Here is a 23967-nt window from a genome sequence, read left to right on the forward strand (position 1 = left end):
CTATTTCCTGTACCTAAATATCTATCTATCTATCTATCTATCTATCTATCTATCTATCTATCTATCTATCTATCTATCTCTATGAGTAATAATGTCTGTCTCTATCTCTCTGTCTGTCTATAACTGTCTATGCATATCTATGTGTCTCTATCTATCTATCTATCTATCTATCTATCTATTATCTATCTATTATCTATCTATCTATCTATCTATCATCTATCTATTTATCTCTATTCCTAATAATGTCTGTCTCTATCTCTCTGTCCGTCTATAACTCTCTATGCATACATATCTGTCTCTATGACTGTTTCTATCTGTCTATCTCCATATATATCTGTCTATCTATCTCTATGCCTATTAAAGGGATTCTACCATTAGAAATGTTTTTTTTTTTCTAGTTGACACGACGGAATAGCCTTAAGAAAGGCTATTATTCTCCTACCTTTAGATGTCTTCTTCGTCCCGCCGTTAAAATTCCGTTTTCCGACGTTATGCAAATGAGTTCTCTCGCAGCATTAGGGGCGGGCCCCAGCACTCAAACAGCACTGGGGGCATCCCCAATGCTGCCAGAGAACTCTTCAGCGCCACCTCCATCTTCTTCAGGAAAGTCGTCTTCATGCGTCTTTTTCCGGCGTAGGCGGTGAAACTTGTAGGCCTCAGGCAGAGCCGACTGCGTATGCCCACGGCCACAAGAAAAATGGCCGCTTACAAAGTAAGTAAGCAGCCATTTTCTTGTGGCCTAGAAGTTTCACCGCCTGCGATGGAAAAAGACGCATGAAGACGACCTTCCTGAAGAAGATGGAGGAGGCGCTGGAGAGTTCTCTCGCATAATTGGGAACACCCTCAGTGCTGTTTGACCGCCCCCAGTGCTGCGAGGGTACTGATTTGCATACCGATGGAAAACGGAATTTTAACCGAACGGCGGGACAAAGAAGACATCTAAAGGTAGGAGAAGAATAGCCTTTCTTAAGGCTATTCCATCGTGTCAACTAGAAAAAAAATATTTTTAATGGTAGAATCCCTTTAATGTCTGTCTCTATGTCTATAACTCCTTATGCATATCTATGTGTCTCTATGTCAGTCAGTCTATCTATCTATCTATCTATCTATCTATCTATCTATCTATCTGTCTGTCTATCTACTCCAAAATATGGTTTGGTTGATACAGGAACTTTTTTCATTTAGTTCCTTCAGAAACTTAAACATTTTCTATGGAATTAAATATTTATATTACAACTTTTTTGGGAGCTCTTCTCTTATTATTATATATTATACACTAATATTGTAACGTCTCTGCCTGTTCGGGTTTCTGTGCCACCCTCTGCTCACACACTTGCTCTGTGTGAACATTGCTCTATCACCTCTCCACTGTAATTGAATTTCCACTACACCCATCTCCTGCAACTTGTTCATCAAATAGTTAATCTTACCCTTACGTGTGTGATTGACAGCCTGTCTACCAATATATATGTGTAGGCTTCCACACAGGTTGTGTGGGCTGGTGGCCTGTATATAGGAAGGTCAGAAACAAATGTCTATATCTATTTTTATAAATATATATATATAAATTTCAATAGTGGATGGCTCAGTGGTTAGTAGTACTGTTACCTTGCCTTTCTGTCCTGTGTCCGAATCTGACCAAGAGCAACATATACCTGGAGATTGTATGTTTTTCCTGTGTTTGCATTTCCTTTGGGTAGTCCAGTTTCCTCCCACATGCAAAAAATATACTGATAGGTGAATTGGCTTTCCATAACACAAATGATCCTTGTGAGTATTGGGCATGAGTGTTAGGACTGTGCGACAGATGTGGCCATGGTATTAGGGTCGCAACCTCTTCCACTGGTTCTTTTCAGTTCAGCATGCATAGGGTTAACCCCCTTGCAGCCAATAGGTGTGGTCGGTCTGCTGACTGACACTGGTGTCGGCCTATCGGCATCTGGCTTAAGCACCTGGGCAGGCTGATTGGTCTCGCCTTCTCTCCATTTAAGGAGGCTGTTTTGGGCCGTCAGGTGCTCTAGTATCATTTGCAAAATGTGTGCGTGCGCACGCATGGGTACCTGTGTGGTTCTCAAATTCCACATTGTGCAAGCATTGGTCTGGCAGTGAACTGCCTTAGCTTGGTAGGGCTTAGTCAGAATATTGCACAGGCAATTGTCACCTAGCTAGCCTCTAACCTCAAAGTGTTAAGTCTGTGCAGACATTGTTGTCAGAGTACTGCCTTAGGTAGGCAGGCTGCTACTTTTTTTTTCTTTAAATGTAGATTGTGAGCCCCACATAGAGCTTACAATGTACTTTTTGTTTTTTCCTATTAGTATGTCTTTTTTGGAACATGGGATGGAAATACATACAAACTCCTTGCAGAAGTTTTTTTTTTTTTTGCCCTTGGCGGGATTTGAACACCAGGACTCCTGCAGTGGTAACCACTAAGCCACCGTGTGGCCCCCAGCAGACTACTTGTGGCACTCCACAGCAGGTGGCTGTGGTGTGGTGCGACCCAGTAAGCTGCTGAGAGCACACGCTCATTGTTAGTTGTTGTCTAGTGGTAAAGTAACCACTAAGACTTTATAAGTCATTTAGCGGCTGCTTGTTCTTCAGTGGCAGCTTCTCTAAGAAGTTATCAGAGAAGCACTTTGGTGGAGTAGCCCGGCAGTGAAGTTAACTGTCGGGCCTTGTTCACACCAGTACGCCCTGCAGTACTGAGCCCAGTGGGCTCCGCAGGATATATTTATTATTTAGTATTTTTTAATATATCCTGCCGATCGTAACAACGAGCACCTATATAGCAGCCACTAACTCCCCTACTCCACAACACTCTCTGCACTTTGACTCCCTTGTGGGAGAAAAGATAAGCAAAGCTGCAATTGCTGCAAATGAGAAGATTTGATAAATGGAGGAATATATAGCTCTGTTTGTGCGCATATATATATATATATATATATATATATATATATATATATATATACACACACTGATGCTTGGAGTGTGCATCTCTTATGTTTAAATCAGCGATAATGTGTTAGACAGGAGGATGTGAATGAAGCAGATAAGTGCTCCAATTCCCTGGGTTCAGCATTTCTGCAGATCTGTGTTATGATGATGCTATATAGATTCTATGTCATAAACCAGAAGACAATCATAAAATGTGATGACAAAGCTCTTCTTCATATTACATATTAAATATGGTCATTTCACACCTATCATATGACAGTAGCGGCACGCGTGCTGATGTGGCTGTGTGTTGTTTGCTGATGATTTGCAGTAAACATACTGTACCGAAAAACTGATTTCTTAGGGTTTTCTCCAGGACACAGAATTTATACTCAGACTCTACCTCTTTACAATCACATAAATTGTGAATCTAATTATTTGTTCCCCCGTAACTGTTGTTACCACTTGATATAATAATCTGGTACTTCGTTTATTTGCTATAATAATTTTCTCTTTACTATTATGCGGGATTCACACATATTCTGGGCTGGCTCCAGGCTGGTTTGGGCTCTTGGGTAACAGAACCTCAATGGATTCTTTTGCAGAGCAATTCATGTAAAAAATACCGGATATTGGGTGGTTTTGTTGCGGCAAAACTGCAGTTGCTGTAGCTATTCCAAATTTTTCAACCTTTGCTTTGAAAAGATTCTAAACCGCTCCGGATTAGGCCCGAATGAATGGGCCTAATTGGGAGGGAGTCTCACATGGCGGACGCCACAGCTGAGACATCCACGGAATCCGCGGGAAGAAGGGGCATGTTGATTCTTTTATCCTCTACTAGCAAGCGGAAAAAAAAGAAGCAAGCAGCTCCCATTGAAGTCAATGGGAGCTGTTTTTGGAAGTCGATATTGAAGCGGATTCTGCATCAAAATCCGCTGCCAAAAAACATAGTGTGAACGAGCCCTAATAGTCCCACACACAGTATAATATCCTCCTTATGGCTCCCACACAGTATGATGGCCCTTTTCAGGTCCCACAAATATTGTAATGGACACATTTACAGTATAATTCCCCGTTTTTGCCTCCACACACCGCATAATTGCCCCTTTTGCCCTACTACATTTCAGCCCCTTTTGCACCAGACTGTAAAACGGTTCCCAGCTCTTGGCAGTGCCGCGGGGATTAAGAGGTGCTACAAATTTCAACATTACCTACTGCTCATAGCTCCTTGGACTCCTCACTGAGTCCTGGTGTCCACAAAAATAACTCTCTGAGAGCCAGAGCAAGGAAGGGATGGGCAGTCTGGGGTGCTAAGAGATGTATGTAATATTGAAATTTGTTCCTCTCACGCTCCGGAATGTTAGCAAGGCAATGAATTCTTCCATCTGTTCTGAAAAAAACACTCCTTGTAGGCAATCATTGGCGCCCCCAGCAGCTAAGGCACCCAGTACCCGGCTTGGTTATTCGGATGCTCCCGCTGACCCTGTCCATATTATAGGGACCATATTATAGCTGAAAATCCCATCCTTCTTAGCTACTGGAGCCCTATGTCACTGCAAAGATTGCACCAATTGTTTGTCCCTATACATTGACATTGTCCAGTCAGTTCTCTGAAGACCCTGTAGGGACAAACCCATTTTACAAGGAAAAAGGTAATTAATGTATTTATTAATTTATAGGAAGAATAACAAATCAGTACAAAGCAGAGTTATGAGAAACGATGCTCCAGAATTGCTTTTATGGAAAATGCAAGTTTGTACTAAAACAGGCATGTCGGGAGAACAGATAACTTTAAAGAATCAATCCCTTATGTTTTGCCCACCTTTTTGAAAATGAGGCCATGTGTAGCATAACGTTACAAAATAACTTACTGACAGCTTTATTGTAAACTTATTTGCTCCCCTCTGAAGCACTCAACTCCTGTCTGTTCCTCTGATGCACAAAGTGTCTCCTGTACGAACAGGAGGTGAAACTCGCAATGCAGCTTTATGAGAATCAGATCAAGGTTCTAATAGATCTGCATAGTGAGTATGACTTCTTGCTCATACAGAAGAAAACAGGGTACACTTGAGGAGGTCACTGCCCCAGAGGAAAGCACATAACATCACAATAAACCTTTCAGTAAGTTATTCAAATACATTGCACAATGAGTAGGCTCATTTACAAAAGGGCAGGTTTAACCTTGAGAAAGTTGCTTCCTGGCAAAGTTTGTTCTTTAACAAGGTTTAATAGCAAAGTCCTTCATGGATAAAAAACTAGCAACACTCAATGTGGAGCACTGTGAACGGCATACAGAGAAGTAGTTGCTTACTTCGGCATCTGTAATACATCATCAGGACTTTGGAGGACGGCAACATTGCTGGTCCCAAACTACAGGGGTGATGCACAGGCACTCCTACTTATAAAGTACCACCCCCTGCATTAGACCCAGGGTAGCGCTGCAGGTATGTAAAATTATACCAAGGAGCGTTCTCAGCTGAACTCCACACATGGTACAATGCCCAGATGTCACATTGGTTCCTTCCCTTTCATATCCAACTAAAAGAGACAACACTGAGTATGTAATATGACATGGCAGGGCTAGTGAGACACTGGTGACACTACAACATATGAAGTCCCCTATGCCATTTGACCACCACATCAGTACCGCACATAGAGCAGATATGCATTATACGTATTCAATTTAAGTGTCTATCTTGTGGAGTGGCCACTTATTTTATATATACAGTCCTATGAAAAAGTTTGGGCACCCCTATTAATCTTAATCATTTTTAGTTCTAAATATTTTGGTGTTTGCAACAGCCATTTCAGTTTGATATATCTAATAACTGATGGACACAGTAATATTTCAGGATTGAAATGAGGTTTATTGTACTAACAGAAAATGTGCAATATGCATTAAACCAAAATTTGACCGGTGCAAAAGTATGGGCACCCTTATCATTTTATTGATTTGAATTCCCCTAACTACTTTTTACTGACTTACTGAAGCACAAAATTGGTTTTGTAACCTCAGTGAGCTTTGAACTTCATAGCCAGATGTATCCAATCATAAGAAAAGGTATTTAAGGTGGCCAATTGCAAGTTGATCTCCTATTTGAATCTCCTCTGAAGAGTGGCATCATGGGCTACTCAAAACAACTCTCAAATGATCTGAAAACAAAGATTGTTCAACATAGTTGTTCAGGGGAAGGATACAAAAAGTTGTCTCAGAGATTTAACCTGTCAGTTTCCACTGTGAGGAACATAGTAAGGAAATGGAAGACCACAGGGACAGTTCTTGTTAAGCCCAGAAGTGGCAGGCCAAGAAAAATATCAGAAAGGCAGAGAAGAAGAATGGTGAGAACAGTCAAGGACAATCCACAGACCACCTCCAAAGAGCTGCAGCATCATCTTGCTGCAGATGGTGTCACTGTGCATCGGTCAACTATACAGCGCACTTTGCACAAGGAGAAGCTGTATGGGAGAGTGATGAGAAAGAAGCCGTTTCTGCACGTACGCCACAAATAGAGTTGCCTGAGGTATGAAAAAGCACATTTGGACAAGGCAGCTTCATTTTGGAAACAAAAATTGAGTTGTTTGGTTATAAAAAAAGGCGTTATGCATGGCGGCCAAAAAGAAACAGCATTCCAAGAAAAACACATGCTACCCACTGTAAAATTTGGTGGAGGTTCCATCATGCTTTGGGGCTGTGTGGACAATGCCGGCATCGGGAATCTTGTTAAAGTTGAGAGTCGCATGGATTCCACTCAGTATCAGCAGATTCTTGAGAATAATGTTCAAGAATCAGTGACGAAGTTGAAGTTACGCCGGGGATGGATATTTCAGCAAGACAATGATCCAAAACACCGCTCCAAATCCTCAGGCATTCATGCAGAGGAACAATTACAATGTTCTGGAATGGCCATCCCAGTCCCCAGACCTGAATATCATTGAACATCTGTGGGATGATTTGAAGCGGGCTGTCCATGCTCGGCGACCATCTAACTTAACTGAACTTGAATTGTTTGTCCAAAATACCTTCATCCAGGATCCAGGAACTGATTAAAAGCTACAGGAAGCGACTAGAGGCTGTTATCTTTGCAAAAGGAGGATCTACTAAATATTAATGTCACTTTTCTGTTGAGGTGCCCATACTTTTGCACCGGTCAAATTTTGGTTTAATGCATATTGCACATTTTCTGTTAGTACAATAAACCTCATTTCAATCCTGAAATATTACTGTGTCCATCAGTTATTAGATATATCAAACTGAAATGGCTGTTATAAACACCAAAATATTTAGAACTAAAAATGATTAAGATTAATAGGGGTGCCCAAACTTTTTCATAGGACTATATATATATATATATTTTTTTTTTTTTTTTTTTTTTTTTCCACTGTAGATTGTGAGCCCCATATAGGGCTTACAATGTACATTTTTTTTCCTATCAGTATGTCTTTGTAGATTGGGAGGAAATCTACACAAATACGCGGAGAACATACACACTCCTTGCAGATGTTGTCCTTGGCAGGATTCAGATCCAGGACTCCAGCACTGCAAGGCTGTAGTGCTAATCACTGAGCCACCATGTTGCCCCTTGTGGCCAATTATTATATTTCATCCTAACAAGTTATTACGCCCATCTTTTTAAGAACAAAGCATGGCGGTTGGTTCCACCACCTTACAATGGTCATGTATAAACTACAAGACACAATGATATCATAAAACATATGGGGGTAGATTTACTAACCAAAATGCTCCAGTTAAAGAGGTTTTCCAGTCCCAAATGTTTTTTTCATACTGATGGTCTATTTTCAGGATAGATCATTGGACTATGATCTGGCAGTGTCAGGAGATCAGAACCTACTGCAGTGGAAAGGAAGCATGTGCATTCAAGTAATAGGACCAGAGATGCAGCCCCATCCACTATATAGTAGCGGTGTCAGGCCACTGCAGCTCCGCTCTTATTACTTGAACAGGAGCAGAGTTTCTTCCACTTTCTGTATACTGCAGCATCTTTCAGCGCCCAGATTTTGACAGAACAACCGATCTTACTAATACCCACAGATCAGATACAGATGACCTATACTGTAGATTAGGTCATCAGAATGAAAAATAGATTTGAGACTGAAAAAACCCTTAGGAGCTTTTGTGCCACATTACACCAACATTTTGGTGCAAATAAATTGGTACCAGATTTATCACCCAGTGTGAGCCACTGTAATAAAATGGAATCCTTTACAGTAGTTCCAAGCTGTCTAATCATAAGACTCCATTACTAAATCTGGGTTAGGGGGATATCATCACTCCTTGGGGAGAGACCACCATTTAGGTGTGTGGAGACTTATTAAGCCTTTAGCACTCCACTGTGCAAGGGACCATGGCAAGAATATGCAAATCTGTCTTCCATGATGTAGTTAGGAAGTCAGGTGCCTCAGTGTTGCAAACCAAAAGAGGGCGCTGACTGAGAATGTGCAAGCCTGTCTTCCCTGATGTAATTAGGAAGACAGAATCTCAGTGATATATTTAATAAATCTGCTCTATTATACTAGACACACGTTATATTTATTATTGCACCACTCTTTTTTTCTATGAAGAGCAGCCAGCACCTACAGACACCAAAATGTTTTAAGGTAACAGCAGCATTTTACATTTTATACTGGCCAGATTATAAATTAGTCAATTGGGTTTTGTAAAAATCCCATTCACATTGTGACCCATAGATGAACATTAATAGGAACACTATTTACAAAGCACAACATGCCATATACCTTTGTGTGGCAGTCTTTCCCTACTGCCTTCAGGGCAGGGCAACTTTCTCCTGTGCACGAAGCATAGTTGAAATACTTGGTGCCCTCCTCTCCCCTCTTCAGGTCAGTAAAATGACCTCTAATTGTTCATACTACTCTATGAACACTGTGGTTTGGTAGTCTGGACACGACCTCTTGCTCTTGACTGATTCATTCAAGTAAAGGGAGCAATGTGTCAGATTAAGTGACATGCTGAGCTTATGCATTGTCCATAGAGTAGCCTAAAACCCTCTCCCTTCTCGGGATGGTCCAGTAAGGAAATGGGGGAATGTTTTAGACTACTAAAGCACAGAGTTATCTGAGAACCTGGAAGACATTAGATGGGAATCAGAGAAAACATTTCTTTTTTACTACACCTGTATCAGAAGGAGTAATGTCTCATCAGGGAGAGAAAATACCTGACTATAAGACTATGCATGTGCAGCATCCCAGAGTGACACTTCTAATATGTATTTTGTTTAAATGTCCCTTTGGTTTTGTACACTGTTTTTGTATTATGTGCATATTGTGCATTTTATGACTTTGAAGCTTCCCCCTTATTATTTTTCCCCCTTTGGTTTCTCCCCGCTCTTGGCTACCCCTTTACCTTCATATGGCTTGGTACAGCCCTGGCCAATTATAGTTGGGGGATTGTGGCTTTTAGGTCTCAGTGTAACCTTTAGTGCCTTAGTTGTTGGTGCAGTGACAACTGTGCTCTACAGTGTTCTCATCAGCCCCTGAGGGAAAGGAATATAACTGCCCAAGACTGCTAAGAGACAGCCCTGAGATAAGGAAGATTCTGCAGTCCATCTACCAGACACAGTGCTAGGAGGAGGATAAGGGTCCTGCTTCTCAAGAATCTGCCTACCCACCTAACAAACAGGTATAAGGGCCAAAGGGACTTCCTCACCTTTCAGCCCCCAAAGCCATACTATGGGTGATGCTAAGTTTATTATTCATTTGGAGTGGTGCAAAAGGCACCCCTTCACCACCAAAAGTCTGGGCATCCCTTATCCCAAACCTGGGTGTAGCCAACAACTTGGAGACTACTACCCCCACCAACTGCCCCACGTCATTGTCCAGCCTGGCAGACTGGCTGGAGGAGTTCAGTTGCGTGTACTTGGCCTACCCAGTGACATCACCACCATCACTATCACTCCTATCCTCCAGTTACCTCCATTTGGGTTGTGGCACGTGTCTTGCTAAGAATTATGGGTAAGCAATATGCAAAGAAGATCTCATTGGTGAGAAAGAGGACATTGCTCCTAGCACCTTTTCCACTTAGACACATTGTGCACCTAACCTATGTCTAGGCCTCTCAAACAGCTATCCAGTGCCCTGCTCTTCACTAATGAAAGGCAAGAACCTTGAAACAGCTGCCTCTGGATGGTAACCTCTTCATTATGGGGCAGTTGTTGTGGCTTGGCTATTATTTCCAGATTATGCCTTAGGTTTCTTCTTCCAAAAGGTGGCGCTAGGCTTAAGTTTCTCTTTTTCCACCAATTAGGTCTTATTTGCATATTCCTTACTACACTTATAAAATGTAGCATGTCTCTATGGTCAACTCATCAACAAAAAGTTTAGGCGCCATTTTATAAGGCTAGATAGGTTGAAGATATGTCTAGGATATAGAAATGCTTCCTCGATGCAATAGTCAATTACTAAACAGTAACACTTGTATGTGAGACACAGTATATGGAATGGAAGAGGGAAATGTAAGATACTAATTCATGAAGTAAAAATTAACATTTCTCACAGACAAGATTAATTTCAAGCCCTATAAAAGAAGCTTGTCAAGGAGAAATACTCTATAAATATCGAAGTTTCCGCTTGATCTACTGTACATCTAAAGCGATTGACCAAACCACATACAGTAAACAAACCGCAGAACGTCACGGCCCACAAAGTGACTTTGAAACGATTCAGGAATTACAGCCTCCTGTGCTCACTGCAACCTGCGCTCCATCTACTAATGGCCAACATTTACTCTTCTATATAAAGACGGCTTTATTTTTAGGCACAAATTAACATATACGTATCATCTTGTGAAAACAGAGAAAAGTTTATCACCTTGTGATGCAGCCACCGGTTAGAATCCTTAACCTCCAAACACAAAAAAGACGCAGATATGAGAATAGTGAAGCCTGACTTTTGGGTGACGGATATTATATGTATTTTATTCCCTTCTCCACGGGGTCTGGGATGCTGAGACATGGGGAGTTATTCGGCAGGGTCCTTGCACTGAAGAACTGATAAGGGTTAGTTCACACGGGGAATACACGTGTCATATTCCGTCGCGGCTGCTGCCGTTGCAGTGCATGGTATCCTGTCGCGGCTTTTCTTTCCGGATTAGGCCCAAATGAATGGGCCTAGTCCGGAGGGTGCTGTCGCGAGGCGGACAACGCGGGTGATTCAGCTACGGAATCCGCCTGAAGAATGGGCAACATGCCGCTAGCGTAAAAAAGAACACTAGCGGTCTACATAGACCACCATTGTGAGGGGGCAGATTATGACGTGGATTCCGCACCAAAATCCGCCCCCTCTTGCCCCGTTTGAACAGGGCCTAACAAGGATGGTGGCTCTGGAGGTTGATGGTTTGTTACCATTAGTTTGGTAACGTAAGAAAGAAGAAGTGTTCCAGCACCCTCTTGTACCTCTTTCACCTCTAGGTGAAAAGGTGTCAGCACAGAGCCTGTATGTAGACACGGACAGTCCTTATGGTTTCATATGACCAAGCAGTAGGAACTCCATGTAATACTATATGGTGCTGCACTTTTCTTTAGGCCAGGGCTCCATGTAGCATAAGCGTCAGTTTTTGCAGTAGCTACAAAGTAGATCAGATTCCGGCTAATCCCATCCACACATTGCAGAAAATCTGGAAGCGGTCATGCTGCGATTTCATATGGAAAACTCTACGGACTTTCTGTGAAAAGTGCTGCGGGAAAAAACGCAATGCATTTTCGCTGTGGTTTTCCTGCAGCACTTTTTTACAGCTTGCAACATGGGGCCTTAGCCTTAAATACATCTATTGGACAATAGAACTGGAAATGTATTTTTGTTTCTACATTTGGGGACCACCTGTTGGCCTCTCAACGATCAGATAGATTTCTAGTCTATCCTAAGGATGGGCCATAAATAATAAAAAACCTTGGCCAACGCCTTTAAGGCAATTACTATTATAGGTATGCAAAAGATTACTTATTTGATGTCATAAAATAGATGGAACACTTTGCTAGACAGTATGACTATATAGGTTGCTAGAAATTTAAAGTTTCGAAGGTATACTATTACAATGCTGAAGGTTACAATCAATTTATTCCGTGAAAACAGATACAAATACTGTACTATCTGTAGACATATAGCAGTCAATAAGCACTGCAGGGAGAAAAGCTAATGTTCAGTTCATGCCAAGACTTTAGTGCATGGTCAGCATGTATACAGGGAAAATTCCCTAATCGTTCCCTTGGTTTACCCGTAGACTTTAATACGAGACCACATAGAACGGAGGCGCTACTGAAATTCTTTTAAGGAAATTCAGTTTCCCTGAATGGCATCATGGCAAAAACCACACAAAATCATCTACAAGTCTCCGGCATCTTTCAATTGTTGCATTGCAAAAGTTGAAAACCATGGGTAGCAATAATTGACATGGTAGGTTCAATGCTAGGGTTACACATTGACCTTGGCCAATACTCCAGTCTGGTAACCAAAGCTCACCATGTTGCCCTATAAATCCTTCACTAATCTAAGTGATACAATAAATATAAAATAAGAGTTGCATTGGGACCTTGGGGGTTCTGTGACGGCAACGTCTAGCCATGCTCTCAGGGGCACAATGCAACTTCACTCACTTATATTAGTGAAAGAGTTGGTTGCATGAGAGGAGTCACAGCCTACGTTGGCATGTAGCCATGGCCTGAAGCCTTCTATGCAGGTCACTTTGCATTGTGGATTTCAGTGGTAGCTGATGGATGCTAATGTACACCACAACTGGTCAGCTACTGGCGAGTTCACAGCACCTAACCCAATGTGAGAATTTCCCATGCGTTTCCAACATTAGGCCAAAAACAGTTTGCAGTGTGAGAAGCAAGTAGTGGTGCAGCGGGAAGACGTGTAAGTCCTTCTTTTATATTTCCCATTCCTTTTGAATTCACTTTTGGCTTTAGCTCAAAAACCTGCATGAACTTCAGTGTCCTGATTTCAAAAAGCGCTTTGATGAAACTACCAATAAAGAACAAACTTATACGGTGCCGTAGATTCTCTTTGAGATAGTCAATGTATATGTTTGCATATATCTGTCCATACCTTTGATGTGACCTCTTCAGATCAACATAAAAACCAAACAAGGAGCGGATTTAGCTTCAATTTGTAGAGGAGAAATTGTGATGTCATCAGTGTGCTAACGTTATCTACAACTACATGAAATATTTTATTTTTGACTCTACCTGTAACCTTTTATATATACAGTATTTTAGACCGTCATAATGTCCCATTGAAGCTATTTTCTGCAAATCTTTATTTTTAGCCCTTGCAGCCAGTCCACCACAATCTGATATTCCCTTTCTACAACCCTCCGTGAATTCCCTCCCACTGCCCTTGACTCAGATACTTGTTCTTGGTTCTGTTGTTGACGGTTAAAAGGAAGACCTCGCTGCGTTCACGCCTCCCCTTGCGCAGAAACTCCTAATCATCACCTAAAGAGAGCAAAACTTCAAACAGCACAGCATTAAGGCGCAAGCTATTGCTGGAGTATTTGCAAGGTTCAGAGCGTACCTCCCTGAAGCACACGGCAAATGTCTCACTTTGAATCTAGATCACACACAGCTCCGGAAATCTAATTTCAGACTTAGTTGCTAAATGTGTAACATCAGTCTCAATATTTGAAAGGTTACACAGCACAGCAGGTTCCATCAAAGTGTGATTAACACCCTGCATTCCAGGAGAGGATTGCATGGCCGCCTTCTTGTATATACCTGGATACTGGCCTATTAAATTTACATGATTCCGCATACACCTTGGTCAGGGGATCTGTCACGTGTATACCTAATTACCTGAGACACTCCTAGTACTCCCTCATCCAATAAATATGAGCCTTGACATGAAAATAGATCTGTTTCTCAACATGCTATCACAGTCAAGACCTTGCCAACCAGACCAGGTAAACAAAGACCGAAATACCGACATATATATAGATATATCGAAATATAATCACCTTCAACAATGCAAATGTGCAGCTACACTTGACTTTGTTCACTTTAATCAACTTCATTGTCATATCCTCCGATTCCCCTAATCCGAAGTGTAAAAAATAGGGCATCCCCATGAATTATTAGTGTGGATCACAGAGCAGTAGAACATTTAGCAGACATCCCTCGGCTAGCATTCATCTGCAGACATTTGCCAGTGATTTGTGAAAAGGATGTTCATCCCACTAGTCTAGGTCAAGTGATTTGAGGATGCATTAAAACAACAACACATCCTGACGTGGCGAGGCGCTAGGACCGTATAGGTACACCGTGTAGCTAAGTTTGGTGATATGTAGAAGAACTGTGCTTGCTAGGGCACCTTCACATGTAGCAATGGATTTAGTTGCAGAAATTTTATTTCATCTGAACGGGGGATGTGGAAATACATGTGTTTTATGGCAAAATAACGCTACTGGGATAAATGGAGCTGATCTGTAATTGATCTTAAATGCCTCCTATCGAATGTATTTGAGATGACTTTGCAATATATAGCAGTACTAAGTTGGTAAAAAGTATCAGCACTATTATATATGTAGCAGAGCTGAGTTTTGTTATATGTAGCAGAGCTGACTTGGCCAGTTGCATTTACCTTTTGGCTCTTGTCGGAATTTTTAACTAGTTTGTTGCTACGTAATGCTGCGGAAAATGTTGATGATAGATAGATAGATAGATAGATAGATAGACACTTTACATATATACAGATAGATCTATGCAATACTATACATATATTATATATCTGAGTGTAATCCTATAACTATCTCATCCAGCGTTTTTCACTACTTTTCATCACGTAAAGTCGCTACGTCTTCAGGACTAATAAACTTTGGCATAAACCAGTATTCGCTTCTCATCATTCTCAATGATATATAACACGGACATACCAATATCATCAGCACAAACATATTAGAAGCCTATAATGCAAATATTGTATCCATGAATGTATATATACAAAGTAAACAATACATGCACTGCAGAGCTAAAGACAATAATTCCAGAAGTATTGAGGGCGACACAACGGAGCTTTAACCTATTTCCAAGCGGAATCTGGGTTGTGGCCAATGCACTAAGCACAGGGCATTCATAGGGATGGACTCTTATTATAACTGACAGATCCCATCTAGTACTTTTCTCCCTAGTTTGTGTCACACAGCATGTGACTCACAATTAAAGCCACCGGATTGATTTCCCCATCTGTCAGGGATGCCTGCTTTGTATACACAGTGAGGGCAACAAGACGAAACCACAGAAGTTAAATCGCCTTTCATAAGTGGGTGACATAACGTAACGTAGTACAGAGTAGAAGGAAATCTTCCGGGCTGCATCCCACAGCAATGCAAAACCAAGTTGTCCCTTAAAGGGGGAGGCTGGAAGGTGACAGATGTCTTACCTTTGCTGGCTCTGGAGCAGTAGAGACAGACTGGAGAGGATCACTAGTAGTTGTGGTATCAGCTGCTGCAGCAGTAGTTTTGTTTGTAGATGCTGTTCACCCAGATCTTGTTCCTTACTCAGCCCAGTCTCTTTCCTTCTCGTCCTCCAGGCAGCACAGCATGGGTTAACTCCTGAGCCCCACCCACAGAATATTAACGTTTAACATTTCAATGTTGTTACGAAGTATCGTTAAGTTACTCATAAAACCATGTGCAGGGTATAGCGCGTCAATGCTTGCTATAAAAAAAAATTAAATAAAAAAAATTCGGAAAAATTATTTAAAAAAAGAAATGAAAAATAAATTGAATGCAAAGCGTCCACCTTGATAATCCAAAGGGTCTCTCGTAAACTTTTACTATACACATTGAAGTAACATCCCCAACTGGGCTCTGAGTGATGCTGTGAGCTCAAGATCCTTGTTCTCTGTCCATCACCTGGGCTCAGGACGCATGCGTATCCCGAGTCTGAGCTCCCCTAGTGCAAGGCTGTGTGTGAGAGAGGGAAAGTTAAAATGTATACTCCCGGACTCGTCTTATGCTTCAGTCTGACAGCCAGCACAGCATGGGTTAAATCCAGAGTCCAACCCACAAGACAGGTAGTCACTGCAAGGAAGCACATCATTAATATTTGCCTGTCAATGACATCTCCTCCCATCACCCTCCACCCCCTCCTCTTCTTTTAGTCTTCTTTTTAATGGTTTTCTATACACATGCATAGTAAGAGTCAGGACAGAAGAGGAACTGCAGGCAGGGTACCTGGCTATAGGTGACAGCTTTCCCTTATAGAGTCTCACTGCATATCACAGGATGAGCTTTACCTCTATAGAGCAGCAGGATTGACAGAATGGGGGCTCTTTGCTCCGAATTGCTGGGTCCCGTGCTGCCCAGCATTGTATTGTGCCTGGAAGGTTGGCAAGCTGAATGTTCCTGCACACTCGCTCCCTGTCTTGCTGTATTTTTTCTGAGGCTAGCAACCTCTAGTGGCCATATAGTGCACGCTACTAGTACTAGAGTCTAATCTGGCATTCAGTATTCTTGTACCAGGAGGAACAAGAATATCAAGAAGCAAGGATGTGCAATTTTAAGCTAGGATTGCATGAAGACTTTTTTTTTTTTTTTTTTTAGTGTGATTTTCCAATTTTGTCATGAGATAGATAGATAGACAGACAGACAGACAGATAGATAGATAGATAGATAGATAAATGATAGATAGATAGATAGATAAATGATAGATAGATAGATAGAAGATAGATAATAGTATTCATAGTATTTATAAATAGATTTCAAGAGAAACAACAAAGTGAGAATACATGTTAAATCAACCCAAAGATATAAAAGATAAGATACGATAAGAGATAAGATAAGAGATAAGATAACCCTTTAATAGACCCACCATGGGGAAATTCAATGTGTTACAGCAGCATAGATAATACAATAATAGTACAAGAAAAAAACAACATACAAAAGCTCAGAATAGAAGATAAAAAGATAGTAGTAGTCATAACAAATAGAATTTAAATAGATACCTTATACATTTTGCCCTTATAATAGCCCCTATATATAATAATTTCCTCCTATAAAAGCCTCTTTATATATAATAGTTCCTCCCTTATACATAATAGCCCCTTATATAAAACAGTCTCCCCCTTATAACACCCATTTATATATAACAATCTCCCCATTATACTGTAATAGCTCGCATATAATCAATAGCTTCCCCTTATTTATAATAGTTTCAACCTTTATAATAGCCTTACTTATTTGTAATAGTTTTCCCTTTTTAAGGTTACTATAATAAGGGGAGTACAATTATACTATTACTTATAATGGGGTCTATTATAAGGGGGGACTATTATGTATGATGGTGCTGTTATAAGGGAGGAACTATAACCTATAAGGGGACTAATACGAGGAGGGAACAATTATATACAATATCCCCCCACCCCTTATATAATATGTCACCTCTTATAATAACCCCCTTATATGTAACAGTTTCCCTTTATATATGTTTGCACTTATATATAGTAGCCCCCTTATACCTAACAGTTACACCTTATAAATAATATTTCACCTTTACAATAGTTCCCCCATTATAAATATTAGACCCCTATAGATATTAGTTTTCCCCCTTTCCCTTACCAGAAAACAATTAATCTTTTACTCACCTTACCGAGGTCCCACGATGAATGGAGCAGTCAAAGTCTTTCCCTGTAGCAGTGGCACAGGTGGTGCAATACGATGACATCATCACATCACCTGCGCGGCAATGTTTTAATGCGTTATCATAGATCTTCTATGGCAGAGCAGCGACTTTTCAGTTTCCTTCTCTGTCATAAGATTAAACTGTATTTTTGTTTTAAATTCTGATTTTATTAAACATTTTTACAATAATACAAAGTTCGTTGAAATAGTCAAGTACAGATACTGATTAAACAATCCAGTGAATGGTACAGAGCAGTAACTGAGAACAAACACGGATTAGAAAATACATTTGCAAATGATGAGATCTAAAACATTCTGCGTATTGAAAAAAAAACAAAAAACTATCTGAATGAAGATAGATAGAATGGGTGTATTTAACAGTAATGGAAGTGTGATTGGGGATGAGGGGTAGTGTAGGTGTCAGTATAGAACATATGAAGGTGGGGGGATTTAAACTAAAATGAGAGAGGAAAGGGGTTCAGTGAGGTAGTGGTATATTGGGCAGTGTTGTCTAGTCGGTAAGAACATACTTTATGTAGATGTCTACGAGGAAGAAGCCAGGTCCTCGTACATATCCCACCAAGGGGTCCAAATTTTTAGGTAAGTAGCTCGGGTGCGGGATGACCAATGCATTAATTCTTCATATCTAGCAATCTGAAGAACTTTATCTAACCAGAGTCGGATCGTAGGAGGTTCCGATTGAAGCCAGAACAGCGGCAACAGTGATTTGGCCGCTTCAATGAGGTGAGTAGAGAGATTCACTTTCGAGGGGGAGTATTGGGTCGAAGGTGTGGAGAGTAAAACCATTTCAGGTGTCAGTTTAATGCGTTTTTTCATTATTTTCAATATCTTGGATTCTACTTCACACCAGAAAGGTTGGATGTCAGGGCAGGACCATAGGATATGGAGCAAGCTACCAGTTTGTGACTTACACCTCCAACACAGTTTTGTGTCCGCCAGACCATGTGTATGTAACCATTCTGGCGTCTTATACCATCTAGTTAGAATTTTAAAATGGGTTTCCTGCAACCTGACGCATCTAGAAAAACCGTGTGAGTTTCTCAGAATCGACACTCTCTCTTCCTCAGAAAATTTGGTATCTAGTTCTTTCTCCCTAGAATAAACATAGTTGGGGATCGAAGAGTTCCGTAAGTTTAAGAGAAGTGTTTTTAAATGAGAAGTCTTTCTAAACTTTGGGTTACCAGAGGATAGCTGAGTTTCAAAAGGTGTCAAAGTCCTGAGAGGGATACCGATCTTTAATATTTCGGTCATCCAGGCCTGGAAAATTGCATATTGCAAAAAATTCAGTCGGTATGTAGGGATCAATTGTTGAAGATCATGGAGAGATATCGGTGATTCATTAGCCACTAGATCAGTCAATTTAAAGTTGGCAAGTTTGGACCAAAAGATAAGGTCAGCTTGAGAGTATTTTCGCAAAATTGCTGGTACCGAGGAAGCGGGTAAAATTGGGGATAGGCCAGGAGGTAATAAGTGACCATGTGTTGACCAAGTTTCACATGGGCCTCTCAGTAGAATGTTCGGAGATAAATGTTTAATTGTCTTAGTGTCTGGGGCCCACAGGGAGTGTCTATATATTGGGCCAAAGTGAGCTGATTCAAGTTCAGTAAGGGTTTCGTCCCCTGCTGGATAGGTCATTGTCATCCACCTGGAGAGTTGAATAGCATGATAATACAACAGTATATCGGGGAAAGCCAAACCACCTTTTTGTTTAGGTCTCGTAAGAAGTTGGTAGGATAATCTTGGCGGCTTTTTGGACCAGAGGTACTTGGAAGCAATTGATTTGAGGGATTGGAAAAAGGTTTTTGGCAGATAGATTGGCAGCATTTGCATTAGATACAATATTTTAGGGACTATGTAGGTTTGGTATAAGTTCCGTCTTCCAATCCATGAACGAAAGGGGAGATCATACGAGTGGAGAAGAGATTTAATGTCCGTTAATAGGGGCAGATAGTTTCTTGGGTAAAGATCTTCTAGATTGGGGGTGATTTTAACACCTAAATATTTAACAAAGTCATCCCTCCACTTATAAGGAGAGTTAGATCTAATTTGATTTGCTATGGTTTTTGGTACTGAGACATTAAGAATCTCGGACTTGTCGGTATTTATTTTGAAATTTGAAACTTCTCCATATCTAGCTAGGAGGTCAGTTAGTTCGGGTAGGCTTGTTGCAGGGTTTGAGATTAGAAATAGTATATCATCGGCAAATGCCAGTGAATACAGTTCTTGTCTGCCAATTGAAAAACCTGAAATTTTAGGGTGTTGCCTAGTTGCACGTAGAAGGGGCTCAAGCGACAAAACGAATAATGACGGGGACAAGGGGCAGCCCTGCCTTGTGCCATTCGATATCGGAAAGTAGTCTGACAGGGAACCATTCACTTTAATGCGGGCGTGGGGCTGAGAGTAGATGGAAAATATAGCATCTATGAAAGGGGGTGGAAACCCAAAAGCACTGAGTGTGTTTCTCATATATGACCAACTGACTCGGTCGCATGCTTTTTCGGCATCCGTGCCGAGCAGAAGAAGTGGTGATTTTTCTTTTTTAGCTACAGCAATAGAATGCAAAAGTCGAATTGAATTATGTTTCCCTTCGCGACCTTTCACGAAACCTGCTTGTCCTTCATCTAAGAGAGATGGGAGGAGATCTCGGATTCTCAGGGCCAGGAGTTTTGCCCATATTTTAATATCTAAATTTAAAAGGGAAATGGGCCTTGAGCTGCTACATATTGATGGGTCTTTCCCCTCTTTTGCTATTAATGTAACATGCGCTTCTTGGGTTTGTTTTTGCATAGGGACACCTTGGAGAAGTGCGTTACAGAACGCGGTCAAAGGGAGGATCAGTTGAGGTTGGAAAGTCTTAAAATATATCAATGGCAGACCATCAGGGCCGGGGCTTTTCCCTATAGGGAAGGTTGAAAGTGTTTTAGTGATTTCCTCGCTGGTGACTGGCATTAATAATTGCTTCCTATCTTGTTCTGACAATCGGGGGAGAGAGATGTCATTAAGAAACTTGTCAGTTTTTTCCTGTCTAGTATGCGCCGAAATATCGGAGTCCGTTTCCAAGTTGTAAAGCGATTTATAATAAGAGTGAAAGGACGAAGCTATGCTTTCTGTATCGTATACTAGCTGACCTTGGGGGTTTTTAACTGCTGCAATATGAGCTCGGGCTCTTTCTTTCTTAACTAAGGCCGACATAATCTTGCCTCCCTTGTTACCATGGGCGTATAGTTTACATCTAGAGTATAACAGTTGTTTAGCAGTGACCATATTCAAAAGTCCTTTCAGTTTTTCCCTAAGAAGGGATAAGTCATTTTGTACTGCAATGGAAATGGATTTTTTATGTACTCTTTCTAGAGAGGAGATTTGCGCTAGCAGTGAATCAATTTCCTTTTGTCTCTCCTTTTTTAGTTTGGAAGCTTTTGCAATGAGAAGACCTCTCATAAAGGATTTATGGGATTCCCACACTAACGTGGGGGATGCGTCCTCGGTACCATTAATTCGGAAAAAGGTATTTAGCTCTATGGCTAATTCTGATTTAGTCTCTGGTTTGTCTAGGATGGATTCGTTTAGTCGCCATGACCATTGTCTCGGGGTCAGATCAGGGAGAGAGAAGATCAGATTAAACTGTATTGGCATGCACAGCACAGCACGCCGATACAGTGGGAGCTCCCAGGATTCAAGCCATGAGGCTAAAAGCCTGATACTCCAGATCCCAGGGACCCTTTTGGGGATGGGGGCCCTGAGCAGTTGCCCATTTTTTCTTCCAATAATATAAAAACAGGACATGTATACTGGACACAGACCATGGATAAGAGTGGCGCTGTTTCTGGAAAAAAAAGAGGCACATTTGTCTAATCTTACTCCATTAACCAATACTATCACAAAAAAATGTAGCCTGCATATTTGTACATGTAGTATTTGCTGTGGTTAATATAAGCTCTCATGAGACTCCATTAGGAAAAAAAACACCCAAGAATTATTTTTAGATATTGAATGTTGTAGTTAGTGACAAGGAAACTCCACAGATGGACACACTATGGTGCAAGAGCACAACATAGTCATAGTCGCAATTTCTGTACAGTATACAATGAGTGTAGGTCATATAATGGATATTTGCTGCATTTGTAAGGACAGCATCTTCAGCACATGGGTTTATTTTATTGGCAGGGACATATTACCCTCCAGGGCATCAGAACGCTGAGAGCTGTGACCACTCATTGAGATACATGTGTAGAGTCTGCATGTAGACTAATCATTAGACCAGTATATTAGGGAATTATCACCCAGAACGCCATATCACAGTGTATACCATTTATAACCTGCGTAAGAAAGACTACAAAGGGTCAAAATATAAATAATTTAGATGTATAATATATAGTAGTGATATAAAATACAGGCGTCTTGTGTTACATGGCCCTGTCAGTATAATTCATACATCATTAGATATATAGGACAACAGAGAATGTAAATTATCTTCTGAAGTTGACCATAAATGCAACAATTTCTATTCCCCTCTTTTCCATGGTAAATTGTATACTTTCTCAAAGATTGGCTCCCAATGGCATCGAAAATGGTCACAAAAATATTATTTGGTTCCGAAACTTTTAGTTTTAGGGAAATGATGTACAAGGTACAGGAAAATGACCCTTAGTATGAGGATGTCTGGAGGGCTGCTACGATTAAAATAGAGGCCAATGTGGAGTGAATTTATTCCACTGGCCTCCCCTTGACTTGGTCCATACAGATCGGACTTGAAATGTCGCCATTATTGATCTGAGAGCCGTTATATTTCTATTTATCTATTGGTGGACGGATTTATGTGTGGTTCATGTTGCTCAATGTTATCTGCTGAATATCAATACAAATCTTCACTCTGGTTTCAAAGTATTGGAAGTGTCTGATGTGCTTTCTATTACATGATATTATGGATTGAAGAAGCCTTCTACTGAGCACCATGAGCTTTTATAAAAGAGTGCGGCAACTTTATCTATTCTAGTTTTCCTCTTGGGTAGACGTATCCAGATATGTGTGTCACACGATCACCAACCTTTTCAAAACAACATGATTTTATGATATGGTGTCATTTAATATGTCTGTGTTACCTCCCAGTGGTTGTATTGTGTATTGCAGGCTCTTAAAGAATAGAATGTAATAGAATGTAGTAATAGAATTTCAATAGAATGTAATGTAATGATACAGTACTCCAAGGGGTGACATAATAAGTTGGAGTCCTTAACTAGTTCCCTCCATAATGTACCATTATGAACTCATTTCCACAAACTGAGGTAATAGTACGTAATGAATATGGCACAGGCTCAGGACTTACATATAACTGAAAATGGCCCTGCATAGTGTCCTGCAGTAAAAAATTGCTGGAGGAAAATCTGCAGCAGCAGCACATCGCGTTTTTCCCTGCGGTGCTTTTCACATATAAAGTCTGGTTCTGGAAATCGCTATGTGTCCGCAGCACATATTTTCCTGCATTTTGGGGGTGGGATTCACTAGAATCCCATCACCTACACAGTGACTGTAAAATGCTGCGTTTTTTCCATTGCATTTCCACCAAGGGCAAACTGCGGTGCCTACGTCACATCTACGTTTGGGTTTCCGCTCAGGGATTACAAAGCGGTTACCTCAGGAAACCACATGAACCCCATAGACTATAAAAGTGCTGCTTGCAGGACTTTTCTCTCTCATGCGGAAACTGCGTGGAAAACACAAGGTCCCCATTATGGTCTATGGGGTATACAGGTTTCCCAGGTAACTGCTTTTTAATGTGTATAAGTTTCCGATCAGAGGTCCCCAATTGGACTGCCCGAATGAAGTACTGAATGTAGATGTGAATGGGGCCTTATAGGGGTTTTCATTACACCTTAACCACTCAGACCCCAACTAATCAGGAGAATGTTGATCGAAATGGTAGTCAGGCAATGTGCACACTGCTACATTCATTTCAATGGGAGTGCTGGCTATGTTTGGTGCACCTATTGAAACAAATGGAGCTGGATGCATGTTGCACAACTACCATTTCATTCAGCATTTTCCTCATCAGTGAAGTTCCATGTGGTCATTCTCCCAACTGATCTGATAACTAGGGACTAGAGATGAGCGAACACTAAAATGTTCGAGGTTCGAAATTCGATTCGAACAGCCGCTCACTGTTCGAGTGTTCGAATGGGTTTCGAACCCCATTATAGTCTATGGGGAACATATACTCGTTAAGGGGGAAACCCAAATCCGTGTCTGGAGGGTCACCAAGTCCACTATGACACCCCAGGAAATGATACCAACACCCTGGAATGACACTGGGACAGCAGGGGAAGCATGTCTGGGGGCATAAAAGTCACTTTATTTCATGGAAATCCCTGTCA

At 41.0% G+C, this 23967-nt stretch overlaps 1 protein-coding gene across 1 annotated transcript in view; it reads right to left on the reverse strand.

The window, feature by feature from the left end:
- ZNF385B (zinc finger protein 385B) overlaps positions 1-15619 on the reverse strand; it is a 461571-nt gene extending 445952 nt beyond the window's left edge. The window contains exon 1 of the mRNA XM_075286074.1: positions 15337-15619. The gene's annotated coding sequence lies outside the window, so the exon portion shown is untranslated. The remainder of the gene's footprint in view (positions 1-15336) is intronic.
- Positions 15620-23967: the final 8348 nt, after the last annotated feature.

The sequence above is a fragment of the Leptodactylus fuscus genome, chromosome 8 (genome assembly GCF_031893055.1).
Source record: "Leptodactylus fuscus isolate aLepFus1 chromosome 8, aLepFus1.hap2, whole genome shotgun sequence".
Taxonomy (NCBI): Eukaryota; Metazoa; Chordata; class Amphibia; order Anura; family Leptodactylidae; genus Leptodactylus; species Leptodactylus fuscus.